General features: G+C 41.1%; 1 long non-coding RNA gene across 1 annotated transcript in view; it reads right to left on the reverse strand.

Moving 5' to 3' along the window:
* The window catches only part of LOC311441947, a 46807-nt gene that overhangs the window by 4427 nt on the left and 23150 nt on the right, over positions 1 to 19230 (reverse strand). The window contains exons 7-9 of the long non-coding RNA XR_014696342.1: positions 2823 to 2972; positions 401 to 490; positions 241 to 272 (exon numbers count right to left, since the gene is read on the reverse strand). This is a non-coding gene — a long non-coding RNA (uncharacterized lncRNA). The remainder of the gene's footprint in view (positions 1 to 240; positions 273 to 400; positions 491 to 2822; positions 2973 to 19230) is intronic.

Below are 19230 nucleotides of genomic sequence, written 5' to 3' on the forward strand. Positions count from 1 at the left end.
CTCCATGGGAGGGAATACTCTGCTCTGCTGCTGCTCAATAAAACAAACTAAATAAATGTCTACATGGATCCCAATTAAGACCAAAACTTAAAAGAAAAATACAAGGCAGGTGAATGCCACACAGACATTTAGAACGATTTATAAGGATTGCAGGAAGAACACCTGTCAGAGCCTTTGACAGAAATGGAACAAAACCTCCCTGATCTGAGAGGCAAGGGAAAAAAAAAAGGTAAAACTTACCCTCTTCTCTTCCTTTTGAGACCTGCATGTCACTAGCACAGGGCAGAGATAACACAGTAAAACGTTTTTAAAGAAAGCAGCTGGCAGTAAGTTTATAGCTTATTTAGGCATCTAAACTAAACATTAACTCTGTCTCCATGTTGTTAAATATGAATAATACCTTTTTGTTCTTGTGGAGGATCTGCTGGGATCATGCTTCACAAACAACTTGTCTTGAAATGTTCAGTGATGCTCAGAGGACTGATACAACCTATAGCGACAGATGAAAAGACAAGATTAAGACTACTTTAAAATGAGTAATAACACTCGTCTGTGTTCAGTGTGCTAGCAAGACTCTTAAGCCTTGGAATATCTGTTGAAAGAGTAAAGGTGACTAAGAAAACAGCCATTGGAACAACCAGAAATTGAGAACCATGTACGTAGATAGTAGGAAGGGTCGACTGCAAAGAATAGAACACAGAATTTTAACCTGCAGACATAACCTGAATCAAAGCACGCAACAAACAGGTGTGTGAGCAAAGCATTCCAGCAGTGCACACAGTGATGGGGTAAATCTTTCTTTTCTTTTTGTACAGACATTGAGCTTATATATAGAAAACTTCTGTACTAACAATGCGCCTCTCTGTACCTTATGATTTGGTTCAATAGATATTAAGTGAAAAATATTTGTTTGTGCAAAACTGTCCCAGCTTTAACACTATTTTTCCTTGGTGAATTAACGTAAATACTGAATTCTAAAAGAAAGTAAGGTAATCACAACCCTGAAAGCACGTACATTATTGCATCTTTGCCTGTGACAGAACTTCTTTTGGATTTTAATTCATTCCACTTAACATTTAAGCATCCTATGTATTTATAAACATAAGCTTAATTCAAAGCTGGTGTTTATTAGCAAGATAATTGTACTTATTACTTAAGCACAGTGCCTAGCTGGCATTCAGCCCAGATTGGACTTTTCTCTCTATCGTATCTGCAGAAAGATTTGGACTGGATTCAACAAAAGCAGATGCTCAACCAATTAGGAAGAACTGCACCCGAGCCCCAAAACTACCCTCCAGCCCATTTGGTGTATGTGGAGGTGAACTGGCCACATGCAGGAGCCAGGAAACATGAATGGGAGCCAGCAGGTGAGCACACAAGGCTGGGAGAGGGCAGGCACAGCTCTGACCAGAGGCGAGCAGAGGTTCCAAGATGCAGTGGAGAGGCACCACAGGCATAGAAAACAAAGAGAACTGAGTCTGAGGTGATTTATACCAGTTTTGACATTTTGCCTTAGTAGATAGGTAGACATACATCTCAATTTTTTTTCTAAGCCAACAGACAAAAATATTGCACAGCCAACCATCTCTATAAATGCAGGAAACTTCATGAAGATTTGGAGAGATTAAAATCCAAAGGTAAACACAGCCTTTTATATTAACAAAATGGTAACAGAATTTCAGAGAAGCCACTGAAGTGGAATTTTGAGCAAACTCATTAATACAGAACCTGTTTTAATGTTGTTAACAAGAGAATTTAAATTGGAAAATGAAGTTTGACATGCCATGTACCATCATCACACTTTCTCCATATTTGTACGTACAGAAGGTGTTCAGTATTCAAAGTATAGCATATAGTAACACCAAACCATGCTGCTAGATTTCAAAGTACCTTTAATATCCACTTAAGTGCAATACTGCCTTATAGAAGTAATATTTTCAGTTGGTTTATGGCAGGTTACTTTACTCAGAAATGAATTTCTAGAGTTTTAACATCTTTAACTTAGATAAATGTTTTCAAGAGAATGAAAGAATGGCCCATCACCTTACTTATCTATAACCATCTCCAAAGTCTAATTTTCCTCACATCCTATTATCTTCAGGACGAGGTTTCTGTGGATAACTTCTATATACTGCATTAGAAATTGGGTGCATTACTTGCTTAGGCAATATTTGCAGTAAAAGTAGTTTAGAAGCAACTGCTCAAAATGCCTAAATATTTTCTAGGATTAACAGTCTGGTATTTTTATACACAAGGTGGGATAGAAGGAGGAGAGAAGGACAGTTCATACATACCAAGAGTGGCTGGTTTGCAAACATATGAAAGCCCTTAAATCCTCTTTCTAAAAGGGTTGGTAGCCAACAAGCCAGCTGGTCAGAGCTCTGCCTAGAATGGTTATTTCTTAATGAAATTTTAAGTGGAAGCTCTGAAAGACTCAAAACTCACGTAGAGTGAAATTAATTTGGTTTTACCCAATGCCCATTAAAGTATATCAGCCCAAGCCCTCACAGCAGTCAAAGAGTAGCATACTTATTAAACACTTGGCTATTCCTCCCCACCCCACCCACCACCACGTGAATGTTTTGTTTTTTAGTTTAGTAGTTAACATTATTCCTTATAGAAACAGCAGTAAGTTGATGAGCGGATGCTCTATGGCATGTAAATCAGTAAAGCATGCAGATCCAGAAATTAATCCTGAAACTTTAACCTCTTTGTCTTCTTTCCATTGGTGACTGGTAAGACAAGGCCATATTATTCTCTCATGGAGGGGAAAAAATTAATGCAATGTTCTTTCCATTATTTATTTTCACTTGATACTTAGCTGCATATTGATAAAGGACCACAGAGCTGGAGGAAAACTGCCTTGCTGCCAGCATACAGTGAACGTTGAAAACCATCTGCTTTTGAAATGAATGTTCCTTTCCCTCTTTAATAATTAACTCTTGGTGATCAAATACATCCTTCAGTCTGGTCTATAAAGGGGAAAAAGAAGAGAAAGTGCACTCATCCATCAAAGAAAAACACACTGAAAAAATTTCATTGTAATTCATTGCTATAATCAGACTAACAGAGCTGGGCCACCAGACAAGGAAAAATATCCTTGTACACGCAATGTTTTGTGACCTGGATTAGCACAAATTCCAGATGTAAAATCATTTGGACCTCCAAGGCTGGTTTGGATTTATATCTAAGATAGTTTGTAATAAAGACTGAGAAGAAAACCCCAACACAGATGAAACTCCAGATGTGTTTCACGAGGGATAGGCCCCTGGTGAAGAGATCTCAACAGCAGAAATAGCTCCACAAATCGTTACTGGCTCCTCATTCACCTGTAACCTTTTGATCTCAGACCATTTCCAACAAGATAGATGTCTGCATTATAAAAGCAGCTGATTTGCTCTGTTCTATGAGGATGTCAAAGATTAATGGGTCCTTGGAATTTAAATAATTGTCTTTCTGGGTCAAGATCAAGGTGAATGAAGTGGGGAAATAAAACCTGCCTGTTAGTAGATAAGTAGAGCATCAAAGGGAAGGTTGGAGGACTGGGAAATCCCACAGCTGCAAATTGCTGAAAGCTGGAAAAGCCTGTGACTGTGCATTGACAGGGATAGCCCCCAACCCCCTTTTTTATTAATTATTTTTGTTATTAACACCCTGAAGCCCTCCATCTGTATCTTCTTACAAGTCCTCTTTTGCCTGTTCATATAGAATGTTTTACAGAAATGCTTGCTATCAAAGAAAAATTATAAAAAATGTAGTTGAAGAGCCTATACTTAGATAAATGCATGTATACAAATATCCATACACAGAAAGTATATAAGGCAGACAGAAAGACTAGAGTTTTTTAATAAAAAATAATTTCTGGTAAGAAAAAATCAAAGTGAGTACATCTAATTACAGACATCAACAATCAGATTGAACATATAATTGACCCTTGCAATTTAGTTAAGCAAATACATGTAAACTGAAACTTGCCAGATTAACTAGCACCACCCCACACCTAAAAAAAAAAAAAAAGCAAAACAGATTTGTATTTGTAATACACAGACCCAGACCAATAAATCACCTAACAGGAAGAAACTACAATGCCAGGTGACTTGGAGCTAACTGCAGCCTGTTGTGTGGACCCTGTGACATGCAGGTTTCTGCGAGCACCATGTACCAGTGGAGCCCGACTTCTGAAATATTTACCAATTACGCACTGGAAAAGACTTACAAACAAGCTTACATGAGAATTAATTTACAACAGACAATAAATAATATCTGAAATCTCTCTCTGCTGTAGCCTCTATATGCTGCTCAAGAGTTGCTCCCACCTTTGTCCACCACTTAATACTGTCAGTCCCAGTTCAAAGACCCGGCAGCAACACACTCTCGTTTACATTCTGAAAGCAAAATATTTACTGGCATCCACATGACAGCCAGAATAACACACCACACTTTAGGTACAGCCAAATATCCACTTGGTTCGAGCCTGTTTTCCACAGATGAACAGCTTAACGCAGTTGCTCTTGCCCAGCATCTGACCTCCTTGACGGATTCTGTACCCAGACTTTGCAGTTCAGTCCAACATACCTTTATTCCACAAGGTGTAATTCACAAAGAAATATTTTCCACATGATATACATAACATAGTTATAAAGTTAAAATAATGGCAGAGGAAAAAAAAAGAATTAGAACCTATAATCACTGAAGAAGAAATATGTTTTCAAATGTGATTTGCAAATAGACAGTGAATCAATGAGGCAAGGAGACTAGAGGATGCTTCTATAGGAAAAATGGCCAGGGAATGAAAAGTGGGACATTTAACAAGGCATTGCACTCCTTTACTGCTACTTGCACGGACTGTCTTCACTCATTAATCTGCAAATTATTCACTGCTGGATCCTCAGTAAAGTTATTAGCTAGACTTTATTTCTGCTTTTTTTTCATATGCACCATAGGCACCCAGACTGATGTACTTACATTAGCCAAAGGATTTACTACCCTGTGTATCCCAGGCATGTGATGCAACACAAGTGACTCCTCCAGCAGGAGCATCCAAGAGCATCAGGGTTACACCTGACAAGCCCAACTCCAAACACACCTCACCTCTTGCACACACATCCAGGGCTGCATGCTTAATGAGCATGTGTGACCCTGGGCTTGCCAATATATAAATTACATGGGTAATTGCTAGAGGAGTTCCTCATGCACAGGAGAGCACTTGGAATTATGCATAGACTTGTCCTGTACCTCTAAATTCACTGTGAGAAATTTGGGATATACCCAATGCATATTAAAGAGAAAGACATAGAACAGCAAACTCAATATTTATTATATAGATACCAGAGCCTTAATAATGGTGACAAAAGGAGTAATACGGACAGTAAGGTTAATTTTAGTGCATCATACACTTTACAGAAGAAAGCCATTGGAGCAATAGGAGAGGGAGGAGTGGGTGTTCAGTGTGCATATCCAGGAGTCTGCTCCTTTCGGAACGCGTGGCAGCAAACTCAAGAGCTCAGAGGCCAAGTTCAGAAAGGAAATGCCAGGATTTTAAGGCAGCAGAGGAAGGCAGACACGAACCAAGGGTGACTGCTGGCAGGAGGGCACACAGACACCCTGAGCAAAGCCCGTCCCCACCGTGGGGCACAGGGCATAGCCTCGGGCTGCTCATGCTCACAGGACACAGAAGGGACGCGTAGCTTCAGGCCACTGCGGCTCAGACTGGGCCGTCTACATACATTTGGGACACATTTGCTGTGCCTATAAAACACACACCTATTCTGAGATCTTGGTGATCTTTTTCTTCACTTTTTGTTGTCACAAAGACATAGCTCTTGGGCACCAGAAGCTAGCAGCTCCGAGGGTGGTGCTTTCCAGTGGGCCTGAGATCACAGGGGAGCAGTTGTTCTGGCAGAGATTTTCAGAATGATTTAACGGAGGTGTGAGCTGGCAGAAATTCATGGACGCGTTGCCTAAACTCCAGAAATCAAAGTCAATTCAGTTACCGTACATCTTAACCAGCATTCATTCACTTTGGAGTCAACATGGTATGGCATTCACGAGAAACGTAAGAAAGAGAAAACATTAAGCAGTGTAATCTCTGTCAGAAGCGTGTGGAACTTTCCCTGTGTGTCACAGACACTGAACTGTCAGTAGTCTAAAAATAATAAAGGCAGATCTCAGTTTCTGTTGAATCAAACTGACACAAAAAACTTGGATACTGGTGTAAAAGGGAAAAAAAGAAAAATCAATGTCAATCCATTTCTTCACTCAAAAGTGACACGCTAACAAGACAATTTGAGCTTTAAGACTGAAAAATGATTTCTATACGTTCTTTAAGTGTGTTCTTCTGGAAGAAACTGAACCAAATAGATAATGTTCAAAATGACTACTTCCTAACTGAAATTTCCATAATTCCTCAGTTATTTCCAAAGACAGCAAGCACAAAACAGCAACGAAGCCTACAGCTAAAATTGCTTTTTGACAAAGGTAGTAAGAATGACTGCAAGAGAGGCAAGTCAGAAAGATTTCTTCAGAGGGCAGAACAACTCATAGGTCCACCTACGATTCCCACCATTAGTCTTTTAGAGCTATGTCCATTTAGACACAGAGGGTATTTTTCGTTTCAGTGATAGCTGTTGAAATGTTGTGTGGCTGATATTCCATAATTGATGGAGAAAGACAGCCATCATGAGAAGATGTTTTCTTCATTTATCAGGCAGGAAAGCTAAGGCGAAGTTCATCTCAAAAGGATGAGTCCCATCTTTAAACACTCAGTGAGCTCTCAGCAACAGGAGGTAAGACAACTCTGCAGCTGCACCAGTCTTAAAAATAACAAATATAGTAAGAAGAGCAGCAAGAGAAGAATAGCAATTTAATAATGGTGAGAGTTAAGGACACCAGGAAAAGCCTATTGATTTCCTGAGTTTTAGAGCAGGTCTTGCTTCAGCAGAACACAGGAGGCATTCAACAGTTTCGTCTCCCAAAATCCTAGTGCTTTCAGAAAGGTTCAGGCTGCTCTTATGCATTACATTGACCATCCACGGAGTGCAAAAGCTACCCATGCCACCTAATAGCCTCAGCTGCTCCTGAGCAAAAGCCGCAATCTCAGCTTCTTCATTGCGAGCAGAGCAGCTCCCGCGTTGTGCAGCCTGGCCCCTGCACCACCAGCTGCTGCAAGCAGCGGCTACCACCAGGGCTAGGAGCTCATCTCTAAATATCACACAGCACTTCCTCTAAAGGTTACAAAGGATTACTAGATACGTATTCTAACTTCTTATTTTTGTATAGGAAGAAATCTTTGGTTTCACTAATTGGCTTTATGGGTGGTGAAAGAGCAAATATCATTGTGCAACAGAACTGCAGGTTGGGGTTTTGGTGAGTCCCAGGGCACTAAAAGGAAGCTCAGAGTGAATAATGCCTAGGGATGAAAACGTAAGAGGAGGGGGTGTTATTGACTGGTCAAACCAAGACCTTTAGAACAAACATTTTTGTCCATATTGTTTAAAATTAGTTTTAGCTGCTCAGAGCACATGTATCCTTCAGGCTGCCTCTCCCGCTGTCCTGTGGTGGTTCATTGTGAATCACTTCCATGCTGATTCACACCACAGCTCACAGGCTGAGGTGAGCAATAAGTCAATTAGCCTGACTGAATTGAAAGTTGTATTTTATCACAGTAATGCATTAGTTTGTACCTTCATAATTTCCTTTGATTGCTCAGAAAAATTTGTCCATAACAACATGATGAGTGGACAAAATTAAAAAGTGATTTTTAACTGGAGAAAGCCTTGCTCAGCCAGGACTGTGTTGTTTGCTGTAGCCTTGGAAAAGATGTAATTCAATTTAGCTTAGTCCCCTCAAAGGGGCCACAGTGCTAAGTGATGGCAGAACCTGGTTTCAAGTCTAAACCTTTGGAGTTGAACACACAAGCTTTTCTATTGCTTGATTCACAGGCAATAAAATAGCAAACGAGATAGAAAACACCAAGTACCATTTATGTAGCTACACTCCAATGAAAGAAATGGAAAATTCTGAAGAACTGTTTGCAGCCACAGGCAGTATTGCTCAGGCTGTTATAAATCTTATAAATCATTTCATATGCTGGCAACAGGCAAGGAGGAAAATGAAAATTACACCAACAATGCTCTCCAGCTGATCAAATAAAGGATATCTTTAATTGCTCTATTGCTAGAAGCAGAAGACCACTGTGGCAGAGCAGAAAGCTCTGGCACGCTTCAGGCTGAAGACCCAACTCTGTTTAAAGGTAAGCTCCACTTATATACATCGTGCCAGCTCAAATACAGTTCAAGAAAAAAGGCAATGGAAAAATATCCTGTCACTGTCTGTCTTTGCAAGGAATTTGTCTTTTGATGAGAAATAATTTGAATGCACCACATGCGTATACACACAGTAATGTCAACTCATTTGATTATTTAATTTTCAAAGTTAAATCTTTCACCCTGTAGTAGTTTGATATCTAGAACATTTTTCATTGCCAAGCTGTACTGAAACAGTTTTAATGTTATATTTTGGCTGTGAAAGGAATGGATTGCTAGTTTCCAGATGCTTTATCCAAACTATTAGGGATGTACATTCATGAAGCTTGAACCACAGAATTCAAATCCAGTTGGAAAAATGGTCCAAACATTTGTTTTCATCTAAGATAAGATTACATCACCAAAGTGTTAAATATATTTTCATTAAGTTGCTTTAATTTCTGCTTTATAATCCAGTATGAATTGAACTCAAATCAAAAAATGCAAAACCAGTTTTTGCATTCAGACCAAGATTCAAGGAGGTATACAAGCCTGTGCTAAAACAACCACTGGTTCACATACTTCAACTATGTCAGGTAAAATATACGTAGCTGGAAAGCCTGACAGATATGTTTAATGTTAAGAATATGCGTAAACATCATGCAGAATTAAGACCTAGCTTACAGTTCATATTCAAACTATGCCAAGGTTTAAATGGAAAGGTAAACTGTTACTGAATTGCTGTTCCCAACTCATCTCGGTCTCATTGTTCAAACCACCAGAAGCAGTGCTGAACTGCTCGGTGCCCTCTTCTCACGGCTTTGTTCTAAAACAATGCTGGAATCATGAATAAGCAAAACCTGTGGTGAGCAAACACCACAGATAGGATATTGCAGACATATCACTCCTGACAGGGCGAAGCAATAGGTGATACAGATAAGTGGGGTTGGAATAAAATATGATTAAACCAGTCTTTTCCATTCTGTTTTGATTTAAGAGTACAAAGTGCAAACTATTCATCTTCTGCCTAGAAGCAGTAAATCAACTGATAAAGAAAAGTGAGAAGTAAGTGGGGTGCCAAGAAAATCAAATCATCACGTGCTGGTAAACTGCTTATGTAAAGCAGGAAAACAGGATTAAATAACAGTGCATGAGTATTGGCCAGAGTGATCAGCAGAGTTTACACAGGCTTAGTACGGGCACAGAAATTAACATCAATCGTGGCCACACCACCACAAGGGACAGGTGCCGTGCTCCCCTGCTCAGCACAGAGAAAAGGCACCAGGGTTCTTCTGTGGCTCCAGGGAGATGATAATAGCCAATGCATATTGCTATTTGATGCTGGCTTGGAGGTCAGTAGTGCTCTAAGGTGGAAGCCACCGCTGTAGCAGGGTAAGCCCAGGTGGGTATCACCCAGCAAGAGACCTGGGCACCTTCCCTTATTCTCACTGGGTGAACATAAGGGAGGAAGGAAAAAAAGCAACATAATTGGTTTTTTTGCAATCCCAAAACAAATACATATATAAACCAACTAAATTTGGGACTGAAAATATATCATAATCAAAAGCCATAAATACATTTGCTTTCAAAAATATGAATTTGTCACGTTCAGTTGTGTGTGACTTTATTTATTGTATCATAGACCATCTCTTCACAAAGTGTTTACCAGATCTGCAGATAGGTAGGTAGCTTTTGTTTTGTTTTGTTTTTACCAAAAATAAATGGTAATTAGAAGTGTTCCCATCTCTATCAAAAGCTGTGGCAAAGGACCCTTCCAGGAATAGCTCACACATCACTACAGAACAGCCCCCTGGTGCAGAAACCCTGCTGGCCTCAGGCTGAATCCAGGGAACTCCTCTCACTTCACACAGCTGACTTGTTGGGTTTTAACCCTGACTGCCTGATGCCAGAAGTATTTACCATGTCCCAGCTTCACTTGCTCTGCCTGAGTGCACACTGGTGAGTGGTCCCGCAGACAAGTTTATCCTTTGCAACCACGTGGCCCAAGCAGCTTGCCCTCGGTCGGGAATTACCAGGTGGTTTTCTTGTGCTCGTTACAACAATGCAGAGCTGCGCTTACCCAACTTGTGGCTCAAAGCCCCTGAAGCCGGACAGACACCCATGCCCAGCACCACTTGTATTTCTGCCCACAGAAACTCCCCCCACTCTTCCTCAGAGAGCATTTAAGAAATAATTAGACTGAGAAGTCTGAATGCTGCAAGAAATGGCACTGCTTTGTTCCTTCCTAAAAATAATGATTCCATTAAACACACCGCCTCATCCCGTGATGCTCCAGATTCACTTCTGCTGGCGTTAGGCTGTTGAGCACAGGCAGCAGCAAAATGCAACATATTTTAAACTTGTAGGATGAGGAAGCGTTAGTGTTTAAATGAAATCATTATACTGAGGGCAGGCTGTAATACTGAACTACTGAGGAATACACTGCGGAGCCTCCCGAGGAAGGATCAATGTGTCAGCCAGGAAGGGATGGAATCATGAGGCAGAATTGGCATTCTTTAGAGAAATAACAAGGCAAAATGAGCTAGAAACAAGCTGAATGGGTGAAATGAAGGGGATAATCCTGCGTTTCTCACAAAAGCCTACAAGAAGATTAGTTGCTAGCACCAGCTATATTCTTGTAGCACGGTGGTTAAGGAGTGCTTGATGAGCAATGGGTAATTATTCTTCCTTCACCAATATCGTAATTCAGCAATAACAACGAAAATCCCTGTACCACCACCGCCTCTACTGTATGATCACCATTGCATCTGGATTTTATCTACTTCACAAAAGAGTGATTTGATTTCTCAATGACAGCTGGAGAAACTGGGCCAGGTGGGGTGCAGCAATGGGGTCACATGTCGGTGCTGGCAGTCACCACCTGCCTGGCACGGCACCGAGTGGGCTCGTCTCCCGAAGAGGCACAAACACAGCTCTCGGCATGCATAGAGAAGTGGAGATGAGGCCACAGCATCTTCTTTGAGGAGGCAGAAATGGAGCTGGTCTTCACAACTGAAGTATTTTGGATAATCCCTCAAGGCTGGAACAGCTCAGCGTGCAAGGCCACCTTACTACTGGAAGTTAATGGGGTACAACGCAATTCTCAGCCCAGGGACATTCCCTCTGACAAGATAAAAAAAGACTCTCAGTTGACTGAGTCGAACCATAAGGAGTAAAGCTGGAGAGACCTCGCCTTGGGCACTGCCTGACCTGACATCTGATCTGCTCCTAGTGCAGAGCAGAGGACCCAGCCACTGCTGAGATCTGTCCCATTGCTGCACTTTCCCCCATGCTCACTGCAGAACCTCACGTTTCCTACAGCTGCATTTTGCAGTTGAAGTGGAGTTTTCCTGAGACTGACAGGTTGGGAAGGCAAGCAAGCCCCCTTCAGGTTTGTAAATCCAACGTCATTTGCACAGCAGGTCTGTGAAAAAAGTATTTCTTCATGCTGTTTCACCTGATGCCAGCAGTTACAGTGGCTGGGAAGAGAAAGAGGGAAGGAACAGAAAGCATAAACCAAAAAGGCTCAGAGATGTTAAAAGCCCTGCATCTGCTAGAGGAAACAGCATTAGTATGGATATGAAAATAACTGCACCAGATCCTAGTTCAAAGGGGTTCTTTGCTCCTCACAAAGCCAATTACACAGAGCAAGTTAATTAGTTCCACCAGGCAGCGATCTGCACGAAGCAGCAGCCCTGGCTGACGGCTGAAGCACTGACCAAGGACTGGTGTGCTGAAGCCTGGCTGTGCACGCGTGTGCTTATCCAGGGAGGTGATTTAAGAGCAGTAACAACCACAGCATCTCTAAAACCCAAATCACATTGTTACATATAAACGCGTACAGCTTCCACATGTTACTTTATTTTCTGCAGTCCCTGAGCTGTAACCTGTGCACCATTTCCAGATTTGTTATGTTCCCACACAATCCCCTCATACAGATGGGCCAAGACTGAAGCTTTGTGTTGCAGGAAAGCCACCGAGCTGTGCTTCCTCACACCATCTCTCCTGAAAGCGCACAGGAAGCCGCAAGGAAGCCACAGTCCCATCACTTCACCAGGTAATGTGAGCTCAGAAACCCCTCTGACAACCCTTCGAGGAGTCTCCTCAACATGCTACGACTGCAGCCTCCCCCAGTGTGTTCGTTGTTAGGGTGTGCACCAGCTCATCCCAACACACTGAGCGAACACAGTCCTACAGTCACAGGCCTGGAAAAATGGGAGGCTAAAACGTGGTTAGAGAAGGAGGCACAGCCACAGGTGCTCTACAGCTATCAGAGACTTTTGCCAGCAGCTTGTCCAAGGCACGTATCCACTTCTCAAGGGGAAGGAGCCCGGGCTCGTGCTGCCAGCAGCGCCGCAACCCACCCAAGGGTGAGCACAGACATAAGGTGAGCCAGCGTCCACAACACTTGCACAACACTGCATGGGCAAGTGCTCGTGTTCACACACTGTGCTGTCAGCAAGTGTGACGGAGCAAAACGTTTCCAGTGAAGAAATTGGGGGTTTGGACGCCAAACAGAGCTGTAAGTATCTTTTTCACTTTCTGTATCCAGAAACTTCTGGTTGAATAATCCTATCCTAAAGCACAGTTTGTAGAGTACTTGGCATTAATTCCGCAGGCGTGTTGCCATGAGCATTCAATCACAGTGCTCAATTACACAGCAACTGAATGCTGACACCTACTGACACACCAAGCCCTCCGACTGCAGCAGCACTGCCGAGACCTGACTGATGCGCATCACGCACGGGACTCGCTCAGCAGCGTGAGCGGAGGCACAGGACTGCACATCTCCCCGGAGGAGGGACGTGTCTGCAGCTCCCCGAACAGCAGAGCTTTTACCAAGCTCGTAAAGGAGCTACATGCAAATGCATCGAAGTCACACACAGGATTACTCACTCACATAAGTATCTGCAAGTCAGTGCTGTATCAGAAGGGAAACCTGAAGAAACGTGGTGATTCAACTACCAGAGTCATTCAACATTTCCATGATCTTTGGGGAAAATAAATAATTCTTCCATTAGGTACGTACTAAAAAATGATGTCAGGACTTTGAAAATAAATAATTAAACACATTAATCTTATTATCATTAGTCTGGATCGGAACAAGACATCTGTTGATCTCAGTCCATAGTCCAGCAACTACACAAAATCTTTGCTAAATCAAGTCTTAGTAAGAACTTGAAAAATAATTTTAAATATTACTAATTTTACTGAACTAGAATTAATTTCCTCCATAATACACCACCTAAAGAAATGCAGATTTACGCAGAGGTATACATAAAAATAAAGCAAAGATGATTTACAGAGAAATTTAGACTAGAATCCATGATGTGGTTTCAGGGATCACTTAGGGACTGATAAATAGGGAGTGCATTGTTTCATGGGGTTGCCATGACCCAGGTCATCTTTTGGCATCAGTAGGGTGTTGGAGCTGTGTATGAGAAGCATGAGCACCATAATCACAAACCAACTGCTTCTGGATTACCACCCTTGGGCCACCATATAAAGAAAATTAAAGCAGTAATAATGAATTATTATTACAGAATCACAAAATTGACTATTAACTATCCATTTGTAAGACTGTTCCTTTGGGAGAAAAAAATGCTATTGTATTAACATTGAAAAGAACTGACTGCAATAATTATTTCATATTTCTGTACAAGTGTACATGAGAACTTCTGCAGCTGTTACATGGGGTTTTGCTATTATTACTGTAAACTGCAAACTCTGACACAGAAACACACACAAATTCCTTTTCTTCCTTCTTTCTTGAAATAGAACAGGGAAAAAGCCCTCTGTTCTCTAACACCTCCTTAGCAGATGGCGATGGAGCTGAACACCTCCCACACCCAGCTGGAGGGGATGCCATTGGAAAATTCCTCCCCCACGCCTCGCTGAGGAAGGCAGCACGGAGCAGGGGAGGTGGCAAGAGCCCCGCAGGGATGCCACAGGGAGCCCCCGCACCGCCCATGGCCCCCAGCTGAACTGCCTTCCACTTCAGCTGCTCTGGACCAGAGTTTTTCTTTCTTAGCTTCCTCCTGAAGTCAAAGCTGCTCTCCTTCTCTCCCTGCCTGGATGCTCAGTCCTCTCACAGGCACCCAGCATTATCCTTCTCCCTCTTCTCCTCTTGAGACTTCATGGGAGGGATTGAACTTATCCACCATTTCTCAGAATCACAAGCTTTTCTACAGGGAGACTTTTTTTTTTTCCCATGTAGTGAGCAGGACAGAGTTAAAAACAAAAATGTTCCAGATCTTCCCTCTGTTGTAAGCAAGACCTGTGCAGAGTGGAGAAGAGGAAGACTCCTGCACACGCTGCTGACAGCCCTGAGCCTGCTGCACAACCAGGGTACTGGGTACCATGTGATGAGGAACCCGCACTGCTGCAGCAATTTATTTATTTTTTAATTACCCTCAGCAGCAATTAAGTTCTAGCCATCAGGTCAGATGAATACTCAGTATCTACTCCTAAAAATTAATCCAACATGAAAAAGCAGCATAAATTCAAAACTATGATTTAACACACTGAAATCCTGATGAAGCTGACTCTTCTTTTGCTGGGAGCTTTCTTCTGGCTTTCTGAAGCATCAGTAAAGCAATGCCTGCTGGCTCCAAACTCCACACAACCAAGACCACATTCAAGTTTTCCCCAAAGCATTTTATCTATTTTACTTGGCACTCTGAGAATATTCTACGTTCCATAAAGCATAAAGGTTTTTAAGTATGTTATAACATGTGGCTTTGGTAATAATTCTCCATGAACATAAATTATCCCCCAACATGAGCTGCTACTGTATTCAAGGAACTCTGCTGCAATCAATAATTAGAGACCAATTACAGGGCTGTAAGTGCAACAGAAGATTTCTCCTGTGACTCGAGTGTCTCTATGCCTCTATTATCAGCATTTGTAAGTGTGGTAGTCCATCTTAATAATTCTTAATGTATGAATAGAAAAACGCCTAAGGCCTTATTCAATTCCCATTTATGTCCAAGGAAACCTGCCTGTTTAAATTATGCAGAAGTCCTATTTCTCCCAAAATGCACTTTGTTTTATGGCTAATGTGTATTTCCACAAAATCACATCAATCTCATTTTTGAAACAGGTAACCAAGTAATGCTGCACATTGATTCAGCTCTGACACCAATTCTGCTTTTATTTTTCCCCAAGATGTGATATATATTTTTTTCCCTATTTCTTTATTAATAAATTCCAAAGAACAGCGAGAGTATTGGCAGGCCCCTTTCTCAAGAGTGACCATGGGCCTACCGTGATGGACGTTTTTGTGTTTCAACCTCGCATTCAGCCCAGGACTATTGACCAACTCTTCTGGAGGCATAAATCAAAACTTTCTTAGTGCCACGGTCTGGTTCACTCTTAATTTCTCATTAGAGAAGTTTAAGTGGACTGGGAATACTGGGGGATTGAGCTACATACATTTGGCTGTAGAGATATTTTTTTCCTATTTAGCTGAAAACCAGGTTTGTCAGCTGCTTCAGCCATGACCACCACTTAACCCTGGGTACTGATGTCTTTTTGCCTCATTTTCTGTCATGGATATGGGAATTTCTGTGCTCTGTTAATGTGAGAAGCAGCCTTGATATTTCTGTGAATTCATATATATATATATATATTTTTTTTTTTTTTTCCATCTGTAAGAAGACAACCTTACCAGATTGTAACTCTAAGATATTGTAGTTGGAGCTAACTGCTCCTCAGACTCCAACAAACAAACAAAAGAATAGTCTGGGGGCTCACTTTCCAGTAATACAGACTATTTTCAGAGTGGTGGTTTTGAATACAAATGCAACAACTTCTGAAGAAAAGTGTCTCAGGATGTAATTTAAATACAGCATAAACTGGTACAAGTCCAATAAAGTTTCTTCCTCCCACAACACAACCAGTCACGCAATAAAGCTGGAGCACGCAAAAAATGCTGCCTACTGTTAAAATAAATAAGATTGCATTACTGAATAGCCTGGCCTGGAAGGCACACACATGTTTCAATAGAAGAGCAGGTCATGAACTAACAACCTTTTCAAATGCCACCAAGTTTGGTTAAGTTAAAAATCACTTCTCTTTTGTTGCAGCTTTTTAAGGAGAACAACAGAAAGTGTCAAGGAACACACACCCATGCACACCTTGGTCTGCAGGCACCGTATGGCACAGCAGTGACGCTTTATACAGCACGGTCAGAAATTTCATTGCCAACTCAAGTATATTTAACACATCTGAATGATTTTTGTCAAAAAATTTCAACTGCATCAAAGAGCCAACGGAAGTTTGTTCTTAAAGAAAAGGAATCATCTGATTCAAAGTTACATTTCTAACAAAATTAAAAAATCACAAAATATGGGAAAGCATACACACTTGTCCCATTTCCAAATTACTTTTCAGCAACTTACCTTTTTCTACAGACGCAGAGAAAACAAAAGCCAAAGATAGTGAGTTTCTCAATTCAGCACTTGTGACTAGGAGGCCTGGCCCAGTTTAGCCATCAGTGCACACAGCTTGTACTATTAGAAGCATCAGTCCAGACTAATAAAATCCTCCTTGTCCTCTTCTTTGAGCCCCACGTTTCAGTGCAGATGAGTGAGCTTGCTATTCACCATAATGGAAAAGGAAGAGAGCTGCTACACCTTCCCCCAGCAGCTTTCCCAGACAATTGCACAACCTCTGATACAAGCCCTTGTATGACAACAAAGTACTAATTCTTTTATTTCTGCTTTGGAGCAGAAAAATAAGGGTTTGAATAATTCAGGAAGATGACTCTCTAAGTCATTTTTAATTTCTTTTCATGGGCTTTTTCTTACAAAGGATACTGGATGTGAAAACATCTAACAGACCTGCTGTCTTCTCTAAATTACGCTTTGCACCTTCTCAGCCACCTTTGCTTATCTGTATTGTTCCTGGGAAAAAAACTGCTCATTTACTGACGCCTGTATCTGTGATAAAGTGTGATTGAAAGCTTAGTATGTCAGATAAAGAGCGGTTATCACAGCTTGATTTTGAGCTTGGAATTATACTGTATAATATCCTCTCCAAACAACATACCTTTAATATGAATTTATGAATGGTTTTTGCTAGATCTGAGGATAAACTTGCAGTAATAGGAAAAAAGTATATAAGCTGACGGATGGCCTATCATTGATGAGGGTTAGATACATTTATGTTGTACTGGGAGTTTCATGGATCAGGAGAAATCCCTTTACACTGATTAAATGTCACAGATAAATGTCTTCAATTTTCAAATAATTTATCCTTCTTTCCTTTCAGTTTCAAACGAGGGGAATTGAACTGATCAAGACCAGAAGCACATTAATATTTTCCATATAATTGCCTATGGGAGTGGAAGAAGCCTCTAAACATTATTTCTAAGCAGCAATGTCCTCTTCAGCCTCATATCTGTACTCCTGTCCGTGTTCTAACCCAAAGGAAACCTGGTGCCATCCACTAGAAAGAGCCATCTGTGTACATTACATTGTGATAATTTTGTATCGTACTAACTGTAAATTCACAATACGTTGTCACTTCCCTCAAGTAATTACTGAGGAAGGAAAGGATTTGAAATTTGTTCAATAATGTAACCAACTGTAGGACAGTGTAGGACAGCCTCAAAATCTGTACAGTATTTAAGATAATCCTTGTGGTCATGAAAATTTCTGGTTGGTTTGTTGCTTGTGGTTTCTGTTTGTTTGTTTTAAGCTGCCCAGTCAATGTGTACCTCTGACCCCAGCAGTCTTACAAGCACCTTTGGTTATTTCATTGTTTTGGTTTCACTTGTTATGGCCGATTCTCCTGTTATGACTATACACAAACAGGTAGGTGATAAATCAAAACAGGAGTTTGATCTACTTAATTCTGAATTTTAGTCTTCCTTAAATGCAGGGAATATTTTTTTAATTACTGTCTAAACCAGGGAAAAAAAACATTTGGGTATCAGTTCTGGACTTTTTTTTTCCCCGCAAATTGATCTGCATAAGATTGTTTGGCACTTGATCTTCATTAACCCCTAAAAAATTAGTTCCATTACACATTACTGATTTCAACTCCTGTACTGTAATAAATAATACCTGCAGGTGCCTTTCAAAGTAAATTAACATACAATCAAAATGTTTTCATACTTGAGAATGAAGTCTCCTACGTTAAATAAACATCAACTAGTCAGGAAACAATCTGCAAGGAGCTTCATCCCCTGCTGCCCTTCCACAGACTCACCACATGCACAGGCGCACCAGGGCCAGTCGGTGAGGGTGGACCAGCTGCAGGGAAACGGGCACCCATGCTGCAGAACAAGCGGCTGCCGTGGAGAGCAAGGGTGCTCTACAGGACCTAGGCACACAGGCAGGAAAGAAGTTTAAACATTCCTACCTGTCATCATACAAAAATCAAACCAGCAGCCTGGTGGCCCACCATGCCTCAGGAGAGCATCGTCACTAAAGCAGCTAATTCAAAATGCCAAGTACAAGAGGAATCAAGCAATTATGCCTATGTAGTATGAAGAGAAAACAAACATATTGTATCTCCTGCAAGTAATGGAAAACTACAATTCTTTTCTGTGTTCCTTCCAATAATGACTCAGCCGTCAAATCACATATGCCAATCCCATAAACTGATACGTCTCCTTTGGAAGTAAAGAGAAAGCAAGGGAACATTTTCACAAGGAAAGAATATAATTTCATAACAGTAGTTTCTTCACTACCTCATTAATAACTTGCACCGTACAAGAATGCAATAATGCAGTGTCACTTTTGTAGCTGTGACAGTACAAAGATAATAGTGAAGGAGAAGTTTGCAGGGAAATAAAATATGTTTTATTAGACCGGCTGATGCATCTAGAACAATGGGGTGAGCCTTCGGGCACCCACATCCTTTGGGATTTTGTTTGTTTATTTTCTGATCTACTAAAATGTACTTGCTTTCTCTTTGCTTAAGAATACATAAGTGAAGAACTGAATTCCAACCTTTGGTAGACCACTTGTGCATGACA

Source organism: Aythya ferina (assembly GCF_964211825.1).
Source record: "Aythya ferina genome assembly, chromosome: 10".
In the NCBI taxonomy this organism is placed as follows: Eukaryota; Metazoa; Chordata; class Aves; order Anseriformes; family Anatidae; genus Aythya; species Aythya ferina.